The following is a 21,833-nucleotide window of genomic DNA, read 5'->3' on the forward strand; positions in this document are numbered from 1 at the left end:
TCCCAAGGCCTGACACTATTACTGAGGCTATGGAGTACTCACAAAAAGGGACCTAGCATGACTGCACTCTGGAAGACCCAACAAGTAGCTGAAAGAGTCAGATGCAGATATTTGCACCCAACCAAAGACAGAAGCAGATGACCCCTGTTGTTGAATTAGGGAAGCCTGAAAGAAGCTAACCAGGGGGGTGACCCTGTAGGAGGACCAGCAATCTCAATTAATCTGGACCACCAAGTCTTCTCAAAAACTGGACCACCAAACCGGCACCATTCACCAGCTGATATGAGGCTCCAACACACATATAATAGAGGACTTCCAGATCTGTGTTCATTCAGAGATGATGTTCCTATCCTTCAAGAGACTAGAGACCCCAGGGAGTTTAGAGGTCAGGCGGGGTGGAGGTGGGAACATCCACATGGAGACAGTGGGGGTGGGGAGGAGGTGTGGGATGTGGAACAGTCAGAGAGTGTACAGGGGCAGGGGGAGTAAAATATGGAGTTTAAAAAAATTAATTAATTAAAAAAATAGAGAGACAATTCTTGGCCCATAGCTCTCAAGCCTACTTAGCCTAGAGTCATTCATGAATGACAATGCAAAAGTTTACAGGTGGAGGATTAGCAGGCATCTTGTAATACACTGCATCTCAATTTAATAATAAAACTCAGGAAAGAAAATCAGAAAGCTGTGTGTAATTTTAAACAATTAAGAACATCCAGTCATCCCTGGTTGCTATTGTGTTATTGATTTTTCTTTCCTCCAAAGACCCACTCACATCCCCAAGTGTTAAATTCACATAACTGTACAAACATGTCATTTGGAATAGACTGTGATTTCCTCTAAACAAGCAAACATGGTTACCTGTGTTCTGACCTTGATCAACCTGATTTGCCTTGTGCCTTTATCATCTAAAGCAACCAATCACAAATCAAGATTCTCACAAGCCTCACGCAGGTGATTCCAATGTATAAAACTGGCCAAGAAAACAAACAAACAAACAACAACAAAAACAACACCCTCCTGCAGTCCTCTGTGTGTCCTGTATATATCCATTTACAATAGAAATAAAGCGTAGGAAATATGTCATGTTCCTCTTGACTCTATCATAAGTAAACAAATTATCAAGTGTGATAAAAAGTGGGACCTGACAGCCGCCTCTGTCTATGAAGTAACTGGACATGATAGGGACCTTGGTGACCTGGAGGACCCATTTATGTCCCCAGAGGGTACCTACTCCTGCTCTCTTCAGCAGCCTATGGGCTAGTGATACTATTAAAGATCTTACCCCTGTCAGTCGTTAAGGAAATGAAAAACAATAAACAGTGGCCTTGATGTGGACAAAGGGAACTTTTATAGACTGTTGGTGAGATATGCAAACCACTCCAGCCTTTATAGAAACCATTATGAAGGTTTCTCAAAAACTAGAAATGGTTTTAACTTATGACCTTGCTATACCTCCTCTGTTTATTTACCCAAAGGGCTACACACCAACATAGCATAGCATAGGGGATCTTTTTTCTTCCATGAAGAAGAGTGAAGTTATGTTGTTGACAGGAAAATGGAGGCAATGAGACATAATTACATTAAACAAAATCAATCAGTCTCAGAAAGCCAAATATCATAGACTTTTTCTCATTTGTGGTTTCTAGATTTTATAAATCACATAAAATTGTGCATGTATATTAAATAGAAATAGAAATAAAATTGCGTAGGGGAACAAAGAGGATGGAAAACTAGAGGAGAGAAGACCGAAAGAACAAAAAACAGGAGGAACAGGATATGGGGGTTACAATCTACTCATATATACTTGTTAAAGAAACATGTGTCGGGTATGATTACAATGGATTTCATTTTACAAGAAAAGATAGCTATCTCAATCATTATGGGACATTTTTTTTTCATCTTTTAAGAATAGGCAAGTATTTGAGGAAAAATTCTTGAGGAGGCTGAGGCATTTGTATGTAGGCAAACACTTTAGCAGTTCCTCCCTCTAAAAGTGCCTGTGCGCTAACAAACACATACCAGCTCTATCCCGTACCCCCCCCCCAAAAGTGCTAACCTTTGCCTGTGTACATGATCTTCACATCATGTATCTAAGTTAACTTCCTAATACCATGGTGAATACCATCTGAGCTCAAGAAGATCCACAACAGATGACCTCTTTCTCTTCCCCAGGGCAGCTTGATCCAGCCGAGGCTAACTCCCCTGGTGGGTGCGTGTGAATGTGTGTAGAAGAAGGACTACTTGCAATTAAAGACATCTTGGCAGTACAGAAATTAGAGGGGACTCAGAGAACAAGAGCAGGTCTGCACTCCAACCTGTGAGCAGCACAGGGAAACTTGCCTTGCTTCAAAAAAAGGTACTATTTTTCATTTCACTGTGAACGACACGATTATTAAAAAGAAATCCCACTAACACACTGCTCTATGGAAAATAACATCCCATTACAAGATATATTCTAATGTGTAAACTTTGTGATTTTTAAACTTTAAAATAAAGAAATGCAATCTAAGGGAAGGTATCCACCACTCTCTATATAACACTAGACTAAAACCTAGGACCACCTCATATTCATTCCCAGTTGTGTGCTTCAGGGCTGAGAAAAGAGACTTCTTAACCAAACTGACCTCATAGACACAGTCCCACGAGTCGCCTATGAGCTGTTCTTTGGCGTTCTGTGCCACTCATACAAAGATCTGGGGGACTTAGAAACAATGACTCAAAGACCCTCGTAGTTTGCATTGCTTTTAAGATAATTTCACCATGCATTTCACCACCGACTGCCTACCCTGTCTTTTCTAAGGTGCAATATCATCTTGGTGTCATCACATGGCTCATCCAAATTACTTTCACTGTATCTGTGTTACAGGACCAAACTCTCATTTATTCACCACTATAAGCATTTGGAATCCAAAGATTCCAAACTGCTTCATCTACCCATTTTAGAAAAGAAGTTCTCTTCAGACTTTATCATCCATCTGTTAGTAAAACAAAGCAGGAAGACAGCCGGGAGAAAACTAATTCTGGTGGAAGTACAACTAACTGGTCAACCTTGCTTGCTTTGTGCAGATCACACTACAAATCTCCACTGAGCACATTCCTCCTTGAGGGACAAATAATTTCTGCTGATGTCATTTTTGTACATCAGCAGCTTCACAGAGACATTTGAATGCATGGGACTACTCCAAGATGTCCGAGACTAGTTTCTGGACTGGATTGTAACCAGACTAAAAAAATCAAAGGCAATAGACCCAGAAGCCAAGATAAGAATGAGAAAAATCATCTGGCAGTTTTAAATGACACATTCATACTGTCTAGCTTTTCAAAGTTGCCACAACGACAGTTACTCAACCCTACCAAAATCTCAAGAGCAATAATCAAACATCAAATTACAGTAAAAATTAGATATGAAATGTTCAACATCAGAGTACCTTTGATCTACTTACTGGCCTTAGGAATATAAAAACGAGTTAGTTCATCATTTAGGCAGAAAAGCAACCACCTCAAAGAGAAAAAGTTTGGTATCTCACTTTTCTCTACAGCACTGCCAATGCCAGATATGATGATAAAATATGAAAAGAATTCTGAACTTAAGAAGTAGAACCACGAATTTTTTTCCATAGGCATGAGAAAAGAACATACTCAAACAAGAAAGACCCCGGGAATGAAACACACCAAGTTCTTGCAGAGAAAGGAAATTTTGTTGTCAACATTCGGTGGATTAAGATATTGTACTGGCTGGTTTTGTGTGTCAACTTGACACAGCCGGAGTTATCACAGAGTAAGGAGTTTCAGTTGAGGAAATGCCTCCATGAGATCCAACTGTAAGGCATTTTCTCAATTAGTGATCAATGGGGAAAGGCCCCTTGTGGGTGGGACCATCTCTGGGCTGGTAATCTTGGTTCTATAAGAGAGCAGGCTGAGCAAGCCAGGAGCAAGCAAGCCAGTAAGGAACATCCCTCCATCATCTCTGCATCAGTTCCTGCTTTCTGACCTGCTTGAGTTACAGTCCTGACTTCCTTTAGTGATGAACAGCAGTATGGAAATGTAAGCCAAATAAATCCTTTCCTCCCCAACTTGCTTCTTGGTCATGATGTTTGTGCAGGAATAGAAACCCTAAGACAGATATGAATTAAGAGCCGGGCGTTGTGGTGCATGCCTTTAATCCCAGCACTCGAGAGGCAGAGGCAGGCAGATTTCTGAGTTTGAGACCAGCCTGGTCTACAACATGAGTTCCAGGACAACCAGGGCTATACAGAGAAACCCTGTCTCGAAAAACCAAATATATATATATATATATATATATATATATATATATATATATATATGAATAAAATTTTAAAAATCTGAAAAGGACTTGGGGATACAGTTGTAATGCTCTTGTCCAGCACATGCAAGGCCTTGGGTTCAATTCCTAGTACTGTGGGAAGATGCCAACAACAAAAGTGTAACTTGGAGAAGAGGTGGTGGAAGAATAGATGCTGAGTCCTTATCTAGTTCTCTGTAGGATACAAGCAAACAGGACAAATCACCACAGCAAAGTGCTGATGATGTAAAAATAAAGCCACAGTCATCACACGCGTGATGTGAGAGGTGAGGCACAAAGAGCTGACATCATTGCCTCTCAGAGCCACGAACAAGTGGACACTGCCTAAAACTAAAGTGTTTAGCTGAAAGTTTAAAAATATGTTGATCCTTTCATTTCAATAAACTTAAAATATTTTAGTCATTTCCTGAGACTTTCAGACTGTATATTTTGACCATATGCGCTTCCTACTCCTCCCTTGAACTCTTCTGAGGTCCACCCCCATGTTTGTGTCCACCCCAACTTTGTGTGACTTCTTTTGTTTTTGTTGCTGTTGTTTTTTTTAAGGATTTATTTATTTTATGTATATGAGTACATCAATGCTCTCTTCAGACATACCAGAAGAGAGCATCAGACCACATTACAGATGGTGGCGAGCCACCATGTGGTTGCTGGGCATTGAACTCAGGACCTCTGGAAGAGCAGTCGGTGTTCTTAATTGCTGAGCCATCTCTCCAGCCTGTGACTTCTTTTTTTAATGACCATCAAATTCTGTGTTGTCAATGTGCTTCTGAGAATGGGGCCATCCACTAAGTATGGTTCATCTACCAAGTGCCACACCCTTAAAGAAAACTGACCCAGAAGACAGCATCTGTTCCTGTTCAATAGCTAAGGGTGGAGAGTAGCAAACCTCTTTGTTTATGCTAGGATGTTGGCTGGCTTGATCTTGGCCTTTGGCCCGACTACCAGAGCTATTGTGAGTTCATAAGTGTAGCACTTCCCTCATGCCCAGAAGTCACTGTTTCACTCCAGTCCTCCCCAACCTCAGCCTCTTCTACACACACTTCCTTGATGGCCCCTGAGCCATATGATGGTGGTAGTGAGCATTATAGATGTGCCATTTGTGGCAAAATACACCATTGACATGTATTCTCTGCCCTCGGACTCGTTGTATGTTTTTGTATTAGATGCCGTTCACTGTAAAAAGAAAGTTCTCTAATGAGGTCTTAGAACTGTGTTCATTTAAGTCTAGAGGTACAAATTTACATGACAGTTTGATACCATGTCCATTTAGGAAAGCAGTTCGCCCTTAGAGCCTGTACATGTTGAACCGTGCCAGATTTATAATCCCAGGCATGTGTTTTCTCCCTTGGGTCCGTCCTTAAATATAATCAGAAAGTACTTGCTCAGACTCCTAACATAGGGTTCAGGGCTGGGAAAGCTGTTGGTAACCGTCCTCGCTCCCTAGCGGTCCACATAGCACTTTCCAGTTCTATGAGCACTAGCAAGCAGTACAGGGAGGACAGTGAGGAAGCTTCCTTGTCAACATTAACTTATGTCCCATGACAGATGTTTTCAGAAATGGAGTCTTACCATCAAGTTCCTGTGAGCAATCAAGAACAGTAACAATAGCCTCCAGGATACCTCTGACCAGCTCTAGGGGAGAATCTCACACCTGGCCCGGTGTCTGTCTGTCTGTCTGTCTGACCGACCATCCATCTTCTGTCTCCTACCTATCTATCTATCTATCTATCTATCTACCTACATCCATGTATCTATATATCTCTCCATCCATATCTCTCCATTCATATCTATCCTTTCTCTTTTTCTTTTCCTTCCTCCCTCCCTCCCTCTTTCTTTCTTTCTTTCTTTCTTTCTTTCTTTCTTTCTTTCTTTCTTTCTTTCTTCTTTTTCATTCTTTCCCAATCTCTGACTTTTTTAAAAAAATATTTATTTATTTATTATTATATGTAAGTACATTGTAGCTGTTGATTACAGATGGTTGTAAGCTACCATGTGGTTGCTGGGATTTGAACTCAGGGCCTTCGGAGGAACAGTCAGTGTTCTTAACAGCTGAGCTATCTCACCAGCCCAATCTCTGACTTTTAAGAGGAGGAAAATCCTCTATATAAGGAAACTCCAATTAAATGTTCTCTTTCCCTGCCCCCACCTCCAAATACACAAAGACAGACAGACAGACAGACAGACAGACAGACACACACACACACACACACACACACACACACACACAAAGCTTATAAAATAGTGGCTTCCATATATTTTCAGTATAATTGCTGTTGGTTACTCCTTTCCCTATCCCCTTAATAGGCTTTTAAACGTAGAGAGATTTTGTTTGTTTTGTTTGTAAGAAAACAACGTGAAAAACCATGAAACCTAACAAGGCCTTTACTTTTTTTTTCTTATCCTATAATACACATTTAACATTACTTTAAGAAATGAGGAGCTGGCAAGATGGCTCAGTGGGTAAGAGCACTGTCTGGTCTTCTGAAGGTCCCGAGTTCAAATCCCAGCATCTACATGGTAGCTCACAAGGACCCATAATAAAATCTGATGCCCTCTTCTGGTATGTCTGAAGACAGCTACAGTGTACTTAGATATAATAATAAGAAGGAGCTAAAGAGATCTGCAACCCTGTAGGTGCAACAACATTATGAACTAACCAGTACCCTGGAGCTCTTGACTCTAGCTGTATATGTATCAAAAGATGGCCTAGTCTGCCATCACTGGAAAGAGAGGCCCATTGGACTTGCAAACTTTATATGCCCCAGTACAGGGGAATGCCAGGGCCAAAAAGTAGGAATGGGTGGGTAGGAGAGTGGGCGGGAGGGTATGGGGGACTTTTGGGATGGCATTGGAAATATAATTGAGGAAAATACGTAATAAAAAAAAAAAAGAAAAGAAATGAGTCCATGAAAGAGCTCCTCTCTCCATGCTTCTGTCTCATACAGAGCCTTTGCTGGAGGGAGCACCTTGCTCTGGTGTAGCTTGCCCATGTGGATAAGGGTGTTTAGGGAGATGCTGATTGCTAGCGCTTACTTTGTGGTCAGGTGGTATTTTGTCTTTTTTATCTTTGCATTTCTTATATTGCCTGAAAATTTTAATTATATATTATTTTTCTTCTTAAAAGAAATACTTCTCTTTAAATCAAGAACAGAGAAGTGGCATTTCATCTGATCTGCTTATCCCTGATTCTTCTCCAAACATAAGCCAGATACTCAGAACCTGCTCTTATTTTCACACTGTTTTTTGCTTCAATTCTGTCTCTGCAGTGATGACAAACTCTTGATGCTGTAGTCCAAACCTGTAGCTGGAAGCCTGTCCCTTCTTTCCCCAGTATTCAGAACCCTCTTTTTCCATTCTCCGGGTATATTGCGAAAGTACCAAGGACCACTGTGCAGAGGGATTTTAATATGGCAATGTGGCTACTTGGCTGGAATGCAGACAAGCCCTGGATTCCAGTATGATCTGGCTGGAATACAGACACACCCTTAGCACACACCTTTAATCCCAAACAAAGAAGGCAAAGTTTGCAGAGGGAAGCCCCATGTTTAAGAGTGATGTCTAATCGAGTGGCAGACAGAGTGATGAATCTGGGAAAGATTTAGTAGACTAGGATGTGCCTAACTCTCCTGAGAAGAGAGAGGTAAGAGGTGACTTAAAAAGAGAGCAGTGCAGAGAAAGGAGGCAGTTTTACTGGAACAGTTGTATAAAGAGAGGCTGCAAAGAGAACAAGCCAGACACGGGTAGACAGGATGAACCACAGACATGAGAAGGAGACAGAAGATTAGAACATATTGTCAATGATAGTATGAGGCCAAGCAGAACAATTTAGGAGAAGCTGAGAGAGAAGCCAGATTGAATCAGTCAGCTTGGAGTTTGAACCAGAATGGCTGAGTTGAATCGGCCAGTCAGAGATGAGAAAGAAATAGGAAGGGGTGAGCTTACTCAGCAGCAAGTCTCAGAAGCTGAAAACATTCTAGGCCTAGATAAGATTGTATGGGAACCAGAAGTTTCCAGAAGTAGGCCTAGGGTAGCAGATAGGGGCAGTAAGCCTCAAAGACAACAATCACATCAGTAAAAAGATGCTTTTATACTCCTATACCACCTTTTGTCTTTGCTCCTGATGTCTTAGTATGTACTGAATATTGGCATTCTCCCCAGGAAGTAACAGAACCCTAGGGTTTGTTTGTAATTGACTTTTTAATCACCTAGAGATGATATATTTATTCTGGTTTCCTGTTTTGGTTCCAAGACTTGGTTAACTTCACTATTTTAATAACGTTACATATAATACTGAATAATACTAGAGGTGATTTTTAATGGTGCTCCACCACTCATAGTTTGCCTCTGTTTATAAAATTCACTGAAAGATGGTTCTTGGCTCTGTGGATGCAGGAGAGTACGTAGAAACCCAGAAAGATACATTGCGGATTCACAGATAATCAGACTTCAACATGCCCACCTGAACCAGTCTGATTTGGCCTGGAAAGGTTGAGGGAGATAGATCAAGAGTGTGAGCTGAACACCCACTCTCGTGGCATCCACAGTGGTACTGGCAACACTCTTGTTCTGTGGTGGTGGAGATAGCTCAGATGAATTACAATAGTTTCTCAGCTTGTGAGTCACAACCCCTTAGGGTTGCATATCAGGTATCCTCCATGTCAGATATTTACATTACAATGCTTACCAGTAGCAAAATTATAGTTATGAAATAGTAATGAAGTAATTTTGTAGTTGGGGGTCATCACAGCGTGAGGAACTGTATCAAAGAGTCACAGCATTAGGAAGGTTGAGAAGCAGAGCTGTGGCCTCCTTTGTTTAGCTAAGGTTGTGATTCTAGCTATGTTCCTGCCTGTTTGATGTTCCCAGTAATTCTGGGCCTAACTGACATCCCTAATAAATTTCTTTTTTGTTTCAATTTGCATACATCAGTGTCTATTGTTTATATTCAAACTGACTGATCATGTGCTTATGTTTTCTGTATATCTACTTGCATTTTAAATAATTGGTACAAAACCTCAAGCCTTAAATTTAAATCCCTGTAGTTGTCTATATTGCTTATTCTGTCTTAAAACAGGAGGATCAAGGACAGCCTAGAGTATGTGGATAGTTTGAGGCCAACCTGGGCTACTTGAGACAGTGTCTCAAAATAACACAAAAACAAAACAAAACAATGAAAGAAAAAAAGACTGTGCGGCTCCCAGCAAGAATTCAAATTCCACAGGGAAGAAAGATAAGGGGAGGTTAATCAGTAGATCCAGAAGAAGGATGACAACTAAGAGGATTTTGTTGTTGTTGTTGTTGTTGTTGTTTGTTTTTCTATTCATGAATAGAATGGGAGAATACAAAAGCTAGGCACCTTAAGAGCTGAAGGGGACCTTATAAGCTGACAAGAAATAAGGCTGGCAGAAGGGCTCAGGCCACCATTGCTACCAATTGTTATAGCAGTGTAACTCTCTGGCATGCCAGAAGGCTCACTAATTAAGTACTGTGGGCGTGTCTGAGGGCTGTGTTTCTCAAACTTGTGAGATAACAGAACCATCCCGGGCTCGTTACATTTTAGCTCAAGGGGATTTGATTTCATTCCTTTAAACCGAGGTCCCAGGAGGACTCACGTCCTGAGAAACTGACCAGAGATGAACCTAGAACTCAGGAAGGCTTAAGACATGTCAATATTTATCCTAAAGGCAAAATGCTGCCATTCAAGGATCTAAAGACAAGTAACAACTAGATCACATTTGCGTCTTGGAAAATTTACAGGAAAGCTGGAGAAATGGCTCAGTGGGTAAGAGCACTGACTGCTCTTCCAAAGGTCCTGAGTTCAAATCCCAGCAACCACATGGTGGCTCACAACCACCCATAATGAGATCTGACACACTGTAGTGTCAGAAGACAGCTACAGTGTATTTATGTATAATAATAAAAAATAAATCTGCTGGGAGTGGTGGTGCACACCTTTGATCCCAGCACTTGGGAGGCAAAGGCAGGCAGATTTCTGAGTTTGAGGCCAGCCTGGTCTACAGAGTGAGTTCCAGGACAGCCAGGACTACACAGAGAAACCCTGTCTCGAAAAACCAAAAATAAATAAATAAATAAATAAACAAATAAATAAAAAATAAAAAATAAATTAAAAAAATAAAAATAATAATAAATAAATCTCTGGGCTGGACTGAGTGGTCAGAGTTGACCGGAGAGAGCAGAGGTCCTAAAATTCAATACATAAAATAAATAAATAAATCTTTAAAAAAAAAAAAAAGAAAGAAAGAAAAGATAAAGAAAGTTTACAGGCAACAGTAACAGATTTGAGAAAACAGATCTTGGCGGTGGAAGATCAGTTGGCTTACTAGAAATGCTAATCTTGGGGAAGGCCACATGTTCGATCTATAACTGCAGTCCACAGAGCAGAAAAGGTCAGCAGGATGGAGTTTTAGGCTAGCCATCTGGTAACAGCATGGTTGGGCGGTCCAGAGGAGTAACTTCTCTCAGGGGTTTAGATGGATAAGGCTGGTGCTCACCTTTGAGAGGCAGGGAATAAAACCTTCCAGTGATGCATTCTGGTTTGGCTATGTTGATATTGAGCCAAAAAATAATCCAAAACCTTGTGAGGTCCTTTGCACTTGAATCTGGAACTCAGAACATAGGTCTACGTAAGAGCTGTGAACTGTCCTTCAGAGGCAAGGGGACGAAGCTGCAAGAGCTAGTTAAAAAGCAAGAAGTTGGGCAGTAGTGACCTAGCCAAGAAGGCCCACCCCAAACTGGAGCTCTTTTGGCCTTGAGACTTAGGAAAAGGATACTTCTAAGAAACAACTGGTTGAAGCCTCAGGGAGAACCTAGAATTCTGTATAAAAACTGTTTTTATTGATAACTGCAATGTGGAATAGAGTTCCTCCACTTGTCACATTTGCTACAACCTGGACACTACAGCTCTTGAGAAATTCAAAGTCAGCCTGGGCATGATGGTCAAGCCAGGAGGTGGTGGCACACGCCTTTAATCCCAGCCTTTGGGAGGCAGAGGCATCTGATCTCTGAGTTCAAGGCCAGCCTGGTTTATAAAGTGAGTTCCAGGATAGCCAAGGGTGCAACACAGAGAAAAACCTGTCTCAAAAACAAACAAAACAAAACAAAACAAAACAAAACAAAACAAAACAAAACAAAACAAAATACCTGGTCAAGACCTGCCCGGGCTACCCAGCAAGGCTCTATCTTGAAAACCCAAATAAAATTAAAGGAAATTTAATGTCCCAATGTTCTACATACTATCTCATACCAATCTCACATCATGTATAGCGTGAGTGGGGACCAGGTATCAGTATTTTCTAAAGAACCCCAGTATAATCAAATATGTACTAAAATTAGGAACTGCTGACACAGGCTAGATAGGGCTCAGTGAAAATTTCCCACATAGCAACTGAAGGTATCATACATAGTTCAAGGAAGGGTTGGTTAGGCATGAAACCAGTAGAGACCAAAGCCCAGATCAGAGCAGAGGAGACAGCATGAAGCTGCAGGTCTGCAGAGAAGAGGAAGCAGGTAGATCTGACCCACTCTACCTTCTCAGAAGCAAGACAGAATGTTATAAGTTTAACAATATCCTCCTACATGGAAATAGTATAAAGTTAAAGGACAAGGTCCTCTTACTTTTGCAGACTGACATCTGAAAGCTTCTAAGAACATTTGAAATTGAACTAGAAGCAAACGGGGTAGGGGTGGGGGGTGGAGACTTAGAAGATGATGAGTAAATCCCTGGGTCCACGGTCATCTAAGAGCACCAAAGGAAGAGATGCCGTTCAAGTGGAATGGAAAGGCACTTTAGAGGAGAACAAGAAAATCAGCGAGGGCGCGAATAAGTGAGGGCGCGGTTACAAGTGAACGGCAGGGAATTACAGGAGGGAACAATCGGTTGTGGCGATGATGGAGAAGGAAATGGCAAGGTGGCCGGGACATATCAATTGCATTTCTCTCTTCGTTCACGTGGGAAAAACCCAGAGGGTAGGTGCTCCTCTCTGGCAATCTGCCTGATCACCACTATCTTGTTCTTATTTGATTGATACATTATTGAGGAATGGAGAAGTACTTTGTAGCGTTCAAAATGGGTTAGCATCACCCTTTCTCAAGTCCACATTACACAGGAATGATCACTCCCCTAGCAGTAGCATCCAGAAAACGGCCCTTAAAATAATCAAAAGGAAAAGAATAAAGGCTTTGCTGTGAGACTGAAAAATGCTTTGGAGAGGGAGAGGGAAAGGTTCAATCAGCCATCTACCTCTGCAGCAATCCATTCACTGTATTCTGTTCTCATCCCACTGGTCACTTCTCCTGTACTCTGAGCCCTGCTCCTTCAGCCTATCTCTCAGCTAGGCTTCTGCGTCTCTCTGACTGCATCCTGTTCCCTCTTGTGGCCAGTCAACTAATGCACTGAATACTTGCTGGGCTTTGAGTTGAATGTTGTGGGTCTGTGTTCTCATTCGGTCAGCATCTAGTTGTGTGACATTGAGCACAGAATGTAAGCCCCGTGTGCCTTAATTGTATCACCGAAAAGGTGGCAGTAGGAATGCTTACTTCCTAGGAACATTTCAGGGGTGAATAATTCATTCAGCTTTGGAAAGGGCTGTGGAGGAGAACTGCAGTGTTAAGCAATCTATCTTACACAGGTTTGGTCTTCTATAAACTGCCTAAGAAACACATCTACCTCTAAAAGTTATGGAGATTAGATTAGAGAACGCACCTGAATTCTACCAGCCCCATACCTAGGATATGCTAAAGAGTGACAAATGGTAGCTGTTGTAATTCCAAAAACCCCAAGTAAAATAGTCTGTACTCTGAAGGCGTTCTTGCCTAAATGGATATTTTCTTTTCTTTCTTTCTTTCTTTCTTTCTTTCTTTCTTTCTTTCTTTCTTTCTTTCTTTCTTTCTTTCTTTCTTTCTTTCTTTCTTTCTTTCTTTCTTTCTTTCTTTCTTTCTTTCTTCTTCTTCTTCTTCTTCTTCTTCTTCTTCTTCTTCTTCTTCTTCTTCTTCTTCTTCTTCTTCTTCTTTTCTTCTTTCCTCCTCCTCTTCTTCTTCTTTTTTTTTCAAGACAGGGTTTCTCTGTGTAGCCCAGGCTGTCCTAGAAGTCACTCTGTAGACCAGGCTGGCCTGGAACTCAGAAATCTGCCTGCCTCTGCCTCCCAAGTGCTGGGATTAAGGGCGTGTACCACCAGTGCCCGATATGAATATTTTCTTATTCTGCTCTCTGCTCCTCAAGTCCATTTTAGTGCAGACATTATTTTCCTAATTCTTTTCTCTACTTATTTTTTAGACAGGTTCTTGCAAGGTACCCTCAGTTGGTCTGAACTGATGGTGGTTCTCCTGTCTCAACCTTCCCAGGGGCATTAGCCTTCACTTCTACTTGTTAAAGTAACTTTTCTTCTTCTGATATAATTGTTGTCTCTGAAGCTTACTGCTTCAGTCTGCTAGCCTAGACCTAGTCCTGGTTAGGAAGCTTCTAGTCTCCGTACAATCTTGTCTAGGCCGAGAATGTGTTTAGCCTCTGAGGCTTACTAGTGAATAAGCTCACCCTTTCTTGTTCTTTCTGAACTCTGGCTGGCTGGTTCAACTCAGCTGTTCTGGCTCCAACTCATCTGCAAACTGACTTCTTTAATCTGGCTTCTCTTTTGGCCTCTGACTGAATTGCTCTGCTTGGCCTGATACTAACTTTGGCAATCTGTTCTAATCTTCTGGCTTCTTCTCATTTTGTGGCTTGTTCTGTCTTCACCTGTGTCTAGCTTATTCTCTCTTCAACCTGCCTCTGTAAAACTCTCATAGAAAAACTGCCTCCTCTCCTCTCTTTTGGACTACTCTCTCTTAAGTAGCCTCTTTTCTCTCTGTTCTTGTGAGAATTGAGCATATCCTATGTTGTCAAATCTTATTTTAATTTGTCACTTTGCCACTCAATTAGACATCACTTTTAAACATGGTGCTTCCTTCTACAAACTAACTTTATCTTCATTGTTTGGGATTAAGGGTGTGTACAAAGCACTGAGTGAAACCACTAGAAACAGGTGTTTGGGTTTTTTGTTTTTTTTTTGTTTTGTTTTGTTTTTTTGTTTTTTTCAGTAAATAGCACAATTTCGGAGTTTACAATGTGATCACATGTCTTGCAACATCCACTTCCTTTCCCTTCATTTAGAGTTGCTCACAACTTTATCTTCTGGTCTACATTATTTTGTTGAAGACAGAGAATCATTATAATAAGTTAACTCACATATGTTAGAACTGTGCTGAAATATTTTTTAAGTGTACATAAAAGGTTCTCATCAGTCGGTAATGGAATTCCTTTGTTTATATTTTTTATATCAAGCTTTATTTCTTTTAAGTTTACATTATGACTTTGGATAATGCTCAACATGGATGAGAATGTGGAAGAATTGTAGGCTGAAGTGTGAATTAGAGCAATTGTTTGAAAGAAAATATAGTAAGCAGAGTGTCCAAAGATAGAGGACTAGTTAAATAAATTGGGGTATATAGACATGATGAATATTACATATAATACATATTCCATATTAGACACTATCTGTATACATATATAATATTATATTAATATTGAAAGAACCCTAAAACTGATCCCAAGTGAGTAGAAATATAAAGCAATGTAAATGTCTTTCTTGCAAGTGTAAATGTTTCTTTTTGTGTGAAATTAAAGATAGCTATGAGTGTATGCAGATTTATGCTTTTTTAAATTAGGAAGTATAATAAGCAATTGTGCATGTGGAGAAGAAGGTGGTAAGGAAGGAGAGAAATACAGCTCATATTCTCTTTGTAACACTTTGTACTACGTTTTATAATTTCTAATTCATTTATGGTGTGAAGTAAGATTAAAGCTTATTATTACTACTATTATTATTATTATTAAAACCTTGGTATGATATTCATTTATTTAGTTATTTTGACAATGCTCAGGATTCAGTCCAGGGTATTACACAGGCTGGGCAAGTGTTCTCCTCTTGAGCTGTGTTGACCAGCCTCTCTGGGTATGTATATATATATATTTTTTTCTTAAAGTATTATATAAACTGCCCATTTTAAGTGTTTTGAGATCACATTTTAAAAAGAATTATTTCCTTTGAAAATCTCATAGATTAGTACTGAATTTATATCATTTCTCTTCCTTTCCCTTCCAATTCCTCCCATACGCCCCCTAAATTCGTGACCCTAACACACACACACACACACACACACATACTGTGATGGTGATTCTTGGTTGTAAACTTGACGACACTAAAATTAGCTAACACCCAAGTGACAGAGTGCACAAGATGAGGGATTTTTTTTTTTTTAATTTGGATCTTATGAGGTAGGAAAGGTACACCTTTGATTCATATTTTTTGAGATGAGTTGATCTACCTTTAGTCCAGGCCACATCTTCTTCTGATAGCTTATATAAAGGACATACAAGAAAAAATCTTGTTCTTTTCTTAGCCTGCTTACTCTAGCTCTTACTGGAAAGTCAATTCCTATACTGACATTAGAGCCTACTTCTTTTAGATTTTGCAGTATAGTGAAGACCAGCTGAGACATCCAGTCTCAAGGACTGAACAACTACTGGATCAACCTTCTGTTGATAGATCATTATTGAAATAGGTGGACCACAATCTGCAATATATATATATATATATATATATATATATATATATATATATACATATATATATATACACACATATATATATATATATATTCTATAAGTTCTGTTCCTTTATAGCTATGGTTCTCAACCTTTATCCTTGAATACAGTTGCCTCAGCCATAAAATTATTGTCGTTGCTACTTCATAACTGTAATTTTGCTACTGTTATGAATCGTAATGCAGGATATCTGATATGTAAGCTCTGTGAAAGGGTCATTTAATCCCCTAAGGGGTCACGACCCACAAGTTGAGAACCTCTACTCTAAAGAACTCTAATTCAGATGTTGGTTGCAGAAGTGATTCTAGAGCAACAAAAGTATAAGGTTGAACTTAGAGAGTACTGAAAGCTCACGGCACAAACTATTTCACAAACATAAGGAGACAGATGCATGTGATTATCTTGATTCACCGACTGTGAGAGGCAACAGATTTGGTGACTGTATACAATACTTTTGACAGTTTGGGGAAAACAAAACAAAACAAAACAGGAGGTTGTGGTTGGTCGCTCCTAGCGCCATTGGATGAACTGACAGAGAGAAAGAATAAGCTCTGTGATAAAATTAACCCACTTCTAGCGTCTCAGAATTCGGTGAGGGATAGCAATAATCTCAGCAATAAAATTGACCAGCTTTAGATGCAAATAAACAGTACCAAGGTTCCTAAGTGTGCCCTGGAAGAGAATCTTGTCTCCAGCAGTCACAGAGCTCAAGTAGCATAACAATCATACTGAAGCCCTCATTATAATGTTGGCAGAACCACAGTAAAAATTCAAGTCCAAGCTTCAGAGGATGTTGGCAGATAAAGTGAGGGCATTAGCTGGCAAAGAATGGGATCCTTGGCATGGAAATGTGTGGGGAGTCCCTATTGAAGCTGAGATCCTTGAACCCTCAGATTCTCAGTGGATTATCTCACTGGGGGAAGTAGTATTTCCACCATCAGCAGATGTATTCCTACCCACAACCCACTGAAATATTCCACTATTGACTGAGGAAATTAATCTTTCATTTTCTCCTAAATCAGCAGTGACTTTCTCAGAAGGAGATGCCAGGCAAGACAATATTGATGTCCTTCTGGGCCCACCAATAGTTGCCTCTAGATCTATAGCAAGACTTAAGGCTGAGCAGGTTCTTAGAGGGGAGATAGAAAGTGTGGTCCATGAGGAAATGCACTACACTTCTAAAGAGCTTAATGCACTTGATAATTTATTCAAGCAGAAATCTGGGGAATATGAGTGAGAATGGAATTTAAGGGTTTGGGATAATATTGGATAGAACTTAAAACTGGATCAGGCTGAGTTTATTGATAGGGTCACACCGACTGGAGAGTCTAGATTTAATATGGAAGCTTATACACTTAAAAATGTGTTAAAAGTTTGTTGGAATGAACATTTTGTTGGCCGAAGCATTTGTGAAAAGATGGTCTACTGAAAAGTATTTTAAGACTCAGGGAAATTGCAGTGCTGGAGTAGTTGTAACACCTGAACCTCCACAATGGAAAGACCCAGAAGACACACCCTTTACTAATCCTATAGGATAAAAAATGGTGAGAAGGTCATTGGCACAGTTGACGTATTTTGTGCCCTGTCTCCATGTGCGAGACTTTAGGGTTGGAGGGATGCTGCTCAGTTGGATGAATTAAATGCAGTGGGCTTAACAGGGCCCTGAAGCAGCAGGAACCAGGTGGCAGGACTGAATCACAAAAGGCAAGGTGATTGTGGTTATCATAACAGTCAGTATAGACAAAGCAATGTCCATAGTAGCCTAACCGACAACAGTCAGCACAGGCAGAGTGATTTTGATGGTGGCGTGACTTACGTAGATCTTTGGTACTAGCACACCAGTCATGGTGTTTCTAGGCATGAAATATATAAGAAGCCATTAAGCAGCACCCTTGGTAGCCTCTGCATCAGCTCCTGCTTCCAGGTTCCTGCCCTGTTTGAGTTCCTGTCCTCACTTTCTTTGATGATGAAGAGTGGTGTGGGCATGTAAGTCATCAAATCCTCTCCTCCTCAACTTGCTTTGGTCACAGTGTTTCATCATAGCAATTGTAACCCTATATATATATATATATATATATATATATATATATATATATATATATATAGGGTTATATATAGATTTTACATATACACATATATATGTGTAAAATCAACTTAATATGACATTTTTATAGTTGTAAAACATCTGTGATATAATACATGTGAATTATTATCCCTTTGAAGATTATTTAAATTTACAATGTTTTCATGGTTATAATACAGAAATGAATATTTATTCTTTTAGATAAGTTCTGGACATGAACATTTTCAAGCAATTTTTTTTTCTGACAACATTTCTAGAAGCAGGTGGTCTTAGAGTACTCTCCAGGGTGTCTCTAAGAATTTTGTCTGTAACTCTGCAAATAGCTATTTTGAGGAGCCAAAATGCCTTGCAAATAGGGAAAGATTTTATGTGCCCAGAGGCAATGTGGAGGTAGGTGTGGGAGGGGTAGGAGAGGAAGATGGGAGTTGGTAAGTTCAGGCTCTGCCTCCCTTCTTCTGGAAGGATTTCTATCAGAATCTGGTAAAGGAGCTGAACTGTAGAGAAAAGACACAAAGACAATAAGCGAAATGAATCCTGGGGCTAATTCTACTGTAAACCTGGGAATTAGAAGTCCGGAGAAGTTCAGAATTCACCAATCAAGAAACTAGGTATGGAGTCTGTTGCTGACCAGCTTGCTCAGGGGTGGTTGTTCACAGGGGGTATACACATTGAAGCTCTCAGCCGTGTGAGCATGGGGCCTGACTTACCTTACCTGACTTATTTACATCACCGATACTGAGATATCATAGTTTTTAAGTCTTTAGCAGTTTAACGAGAATGCTTTCACAGTTTACTGGTATGGCTTTTAAGGTTTAGAAAGGTTTTTGATTTTCAAATTTTCATATGACTTCTGACCAAGTAGCATCTCACAGGACCTTCTTTACTGAGCCATACTGATATGGCATTTTATACAGCATATGGAATATGCTAGACAAGATCTTGCTGTATAGTTCTGGATGGCTTTGAACTTAAGATCCTTTTACCTCAGTGTCCCAAGGGCAGGGATTCTAGGAATGTGCTACTGTTTGGGGCTTATTCTAACTACTCTTACAAACATTAACCTGACAATCCACATAGTGAATCTATGACCTAGGTAATACTTTTCTGGCATGTCATAGATCGCCTTGTTGGGCCATACTTAAAGTGGACACAAGTTAGATTTGCTGCTGTTTTTGAGCCGATGTTCCCAAACCCAGCCGTGCTCCCTTCACCCTCCTCTGCCAACCGACCCCCACACAGTCAGTCTTCTACTGTGTCCAGGCTCCTGCAAGAATCAAAGTCCATTCCTCTTGTTCTTTGAATAGCTTTGTTGTCCACCCTCAAAGAGCTCTCTCATCATTAGCATCAGACAGCTTAAAAAAAATCTCAGTAAAACAAGAAACAAAATATATGGGCAATGGTGGCACACGCCTTTAATCCCAGCACTTGGGGGGCAGAGGCATGTGGATTTCTGAGTTCAAGGCCAGCCTGGTCTACAAAGTGAGTTCCAGGACAGCCAGGGCTACACAGAGAAACCCTGTCTCGAAAACAACAACAACAACAACAAAAAACAAAAACAAAAACAAAAAAAAAGAAAGAAACAAAATATATAGATATAGTCACACCTATATCTCCCCCATCACCTTAAAGTTTTCTGTTCTATTATCCAAAATTCTCCATTTTTTTCATTTTTAAATTACATGTATTTTTATATGTGTTGGGACAGATGTGTGCCACAATGTGTGTGCGCATGTGTAGGGGTCAGGGAAAGCTTTTGGAAGACAGTTCTCTCTCACAATGTGAGTGGGTTCTAGGGATAGAACTCAGGTCCTTGGGCTTGGTGGCAGACATCTTTATTTTCTGAACCAGTCATGGCCCCACACGTTCCATTTCTTTATGCTTTATTACTTTTGCAATTGTTACAGCCTTACCTCTGCTTCCATGAACCCTCAACTGCATCTGCCAAGTATGTCAATAGCTTCAGCCTTTTTCAGATTGTGTGGCTCCTTCTTTAATTCCATGGAGTTGACTGTTTTCTGTTTGTGGTGCTCTACACTCCTGGGTTTCATGCTCTGCTCGTATCTCATCTTAGTTCTGTTATTAGCTCCTCTTCTTGTGCCTAACTTCCAAATCTTAAATCCCTAAACATCTAGGCCCGTGATTTCTTTTGTCCCACCCTTTCAGACTGACTACATTCAAGCTCATTGTTCTAAATATTACCAATTATATTTTTCATTTATCAATATAACCCGGTCCCACTGGGCTTCCCCAAGTCACTTCAGATTTGAGCAGTAAGTTGTATTGTTTTTCTTCTCTCTTTGTAGAAACAATACAGTGGCTTTGATGCTGTACTCGAACTAGCACAGTGCTCAGTATTGAAGACAATGATGAGTGAGTGATTCATGCATTTTTGTTGAGATAATCATTCAGAATTCTAAACCGTTGTTCACCTGTGGATTTATAACTGTTTAATGATGTGCCATTGGCCTAAGGAGACGGCTCAGTAGGAAAATAAGGACATGAGATTAAAAAGCTAGACCCAGCCAGGCAGGGGTGGCGTACACCTTTGATCCCAGCACTTGGGAGGCAGAGGCAGGTGGATTTTGAGTTTGAGGCTAGCCTGGTCTACAGAGTAAGTTCTAGAACAGCCAGGGCTAAACAGAGAAACTTTGTCTCGAAAAGACCAAAAACCAAAAATAAATAATAAATAAATAAATAATTAAATAAATGAATAAAGCTAGACCCAGAGCACAGGCATCAACAATCCCAGATTTACTACAGAGAGATTGGAGACAGAGACAGGAGCATGCACAGAAGCTGGTAGGCTAAGTAGCCTGGTACAGAAATCCAAAAGATCATGAACCAAACAAGGAGGAGGTGGAGGTGGAGGTGGAGGTGGAGGTGGAGGTGGAGGTGGAGGTGGAGGTGGAGGTGGAGGTGGAGGTGGAGGTGGAGGTGGAGGTGGAGGTGGAGGTGGAGGTGGAGGTGGAGGTGGAGGTGGAGGTGGAGGTGGAGGTGGAGGTGGAGGTAGAGGACCTAAACCAGAAGTTGTTTCTGACCTTCTCACATGTTCACAGGAGATGTGTGATTGTGTTTACCCCCAACCCCCTACACACTCACAACCCCCCCAGACCCCCACATCCACATATCACCCCCACCCCACCCCCACAAACACACATACACACACCCGCACACACCTACCCATACCCACATACCCACCCACATTCCATCCACCCCCTCACACCCCTCCCTGCTCTCTCTCTCTCTCTCTCTCTCTCTCTCTCTCTCTCTCTCTCTCTCACACACACACACACACACACACACACACACAGACACTATACACAGAATAATGGGCAACTAAAATCAGAGGTAGAAGTAATATATATATATATAATGAATGATCTTGGAAATTAGAAAGGGACTTTAAACAGTGTTTAGAATATAAGATGTTAGATAGTCAGGTGACATGGTATATGTCTTTAATCCTAGCACTAAGGAAGCAGAGGTAGACAGATCTCTATGAGTTTGAGACCAGCCTAATCTACATAGTAAATAGCAAGGCGGTCAGGGTTGCATGGTATGACCCTGTCTAAAACAAACAAACAAACAAACATGGAAAAGAAAAGAAAAGAGTATAAGGTCTTAGAGTTGGAAAGAATGACAGTTCTGATCTCCTGTTTTATAGGTAAGAGAATGCTAATTTACATGTCTAATGAACATCACTCTTGTTGGAGCAACAGAACCGCCGTGTCTTACAAAATGCTATAATGTATTTAGGTTTATGTAAA

This window comes from Mus caroli, unplaced genomic scaffold (genome assembly GCF_978045245.1).
Source record: "Mus caroli unplaced genomic scaffold, Mus_caroli_1 scaffold_9, whole genome shotgun sequence".
In the NCBI taxonomy this organism is placed as follows: Eukaryota; Metazoa; Chordata; class Mammalia; order Rodentia; family Muridae; genus Mus; species Mus caroli.